The following is a 2194-nucleotide window of genomic DNA, read 5'->3' as shown; positions in this document are numbered from 1 at the left end:
AACGAGACTTTCATTTGACTCGGTTGGCGTAAATAAGTACTAAGTACGAAAACTCATTGAAGAGCAAGTCATAACCAAATGTGTTTTGATATTTTAAGATACAAAAATTCACTCCGGTTTGACTCGATTTCGACTCAGTCGTCGTTTTTAGTACTCATCTATGCCAACCAAGTCAAATTAAATTTTTGATGTTCTGGATTTTACTTATTTGACTTGAATTTCTAAATTAAAAAAGTCATATTCAATTCACAAGAATTATAGCAGTCAGAATAAAGTTAATCAAGTCAAGTAAGTCTGAAAAGTCAAATCCACGTTATTTTTTTACCCGAGCACAAAGTAAATAAATTGGATAGTTTTATATTAACGATTTAAGTCACAGTGATAATTTTACATTTGATCTTTTCTTTTAGTATTTTTTGGCTTGAGACAACTGAAAAAAAAAAAAAAATATAGTGGTTCATTTTAAGCTCTTCTGAGAGAGTTTAGATTTGTCCTATTTATATATTATTGCTCACAACGGACAGGCGAAATTATCAGTAAAGAAAGGAAAGCATCGTCCTAACCTCCGCATCGAGGATCAATTACTTTTTCGACAAAGTAGGTAAATCTAAATTAAAATTTATTTTGTTCATAAACAATCTGTTTGTTTTGGTATACATACACTCGTACTGCTATTTGACAATAGTATAGCTAAAGATGAATAGCCGAAACAGTGATAAAGCGAATAAGATCGTTAGTTTGGCCATTAGTCCAGATCTAATACTTCGCTGACGAAGTGAAAACTTTTTTCTTTTCATCGACTGAGTTTGCCTTAGTTCATTCACAATCTTGAATCTATTGAACTTTATACTGTTAGATAAATGATTGACGGAAAGGACTCAGTTATGTTATTGTGACTCACCGATCAGACAAGCTATATTGTTGGCAACGTAAATAATTTGAATTGTTTTTTTAACGATTTAAGTCACAGTGATTAATATATCTGTGCTTTTATTTCCGAATATTTTGACCTCGACTGTAAAACAAAAAAATTCAAATTGTCGTCACACACACCGGATTTGACCTCCGCTTTTGCGGCAAAATCGATCATTTTAATTGTCAATTCATTGATCTAATTTGTGGTGGTTTATTTACACTGGATCTCTGAAAATGTTTAGATTTGTACTTCATGTTTGTTTCGAACGATTAGGCAAAATTATTTGTAAAAAAGAAATGCATCGTAGTGACCTGCGTATCGGGGATTTGTTACTTTGTTGACAAAAATCAAAAGTTATAATTACAATTTTTTTTTTTTTTTTTTTTTAATGATTTAGTTTAAAGCCTAAAATAAATAACTAAAACAATTGTAAGCGAATGACATCTTATAGTTAATTATGACCCCAGGCGTGGTCTTTTGCTGTCAAAGTGGATGCATTTTTTTTCTACTGACTGAGTTTGCAGTAGTCTACCCATAGCTCTGATGTCATTTAACTCCATCCTTAGTGGCAATATGATTAATTCTGAAGCGAATCTTGAGTAAGTCACGAAAAATATAGCGAAATATCGTATTTATGTATACTTTGATTTAAACGCCTTGGCTAAGATAGCATGCAGGGTTACTGCCGAAAAAAAAGATTAACGAAAAGAACTAAGCTATCTCATTGTGACTCCCTGATTAGATAAGTTACTTTGTCGACAAAGTGAATAATTTTCATTGTTTAATTTTAACGATTCAAGTCACAGTGACTAATTTACAAAATGAAGTGGTCGTCATACACACCGGACATTTTAATTGTCTATTTATTGCTCTCGTTTGTGGCGGTTTATTTACATTCAAACTTTAATTTAGTTTAGATTTGAACGTTATTTTTGCTTTGGACGAAAAGGCAAAATTACTTAAAAATAAAGAATCATTTTAACCTCCGCATCGAGGATCAGTTACTTTGTCGATAAAGTAGATAAATTTTAATTTGTAATTTTTTTTTTTTCAACATTCTAGTTTGTGTTCGCTTACATACACTGGTACTCCTATTCAAGAATGTTATAGCTTAAGATAAATCGCTGAAACAAAGAAAGAGCGAATGAGATCTTTAGTTTGATTGTCAGTCCAGATCTGATACGTTGTTGACAAAGTGAATACTTCTTTCAGTTTATCGACTTAGTTTGCAGTGGTCTTCTTACGGCTGTTGTTCAATTTAACTTCATGCTGCTAAAT

At 31.6% G+C, this 2194-nt stretch overlaps 1 long non-coding RNA gene across 2 annotated transcripts; it reads right to left on the bottom strand.

Moving 5' to 3' along the window:
* Positions 1 to 253: 253 nt before the first annotated feature.
* On the bottom strand, positions 254 to 1774 carry LOC130675167 (uncharacterized). Of its 2 annotated transcripts, none has more exons than XR_008991225.1 (3): positions 1449 to 1774; positions 662 to 1143; positions 254 to 430 (listed from the first exon to the last, which is right to left on the bottom strand). It is a non-coding gene; the product is annotated as an uncharacterized LOC130675167 (long non-coding RNA). The 2 variants fall into 2 exon arrangements; XR_008991226.1 differs by lacking the exon at positions 254 to 430 and having other exon boundaries at positions 609 to 834; positions 902 to 1143; positions 1449 to 1695.
* Between the last annotated feature and the right edge of the window lie 420 nt (positions 1775 to 2194).

Source organism: Microplitis mediator, chromosome 9, assembly GCF_029852145.1.
Source record: "Microplitis mediator isolate UGA2020A chromosome 9, iyMicMedi2.1, whole genome shotgun sequence".
Classification (NCBI taxonomy): domain Eukaryota; kingdom Metazoa; phylum Arthropoda; class Insecta; order Hymenoptera; family Braconidae; genus Microplitis; species Microplitis mediator.
Note: the sequence above shows the minus strand (reverse complement) of the source record. Positions and strands in the feature narration are given on the sequence as shown.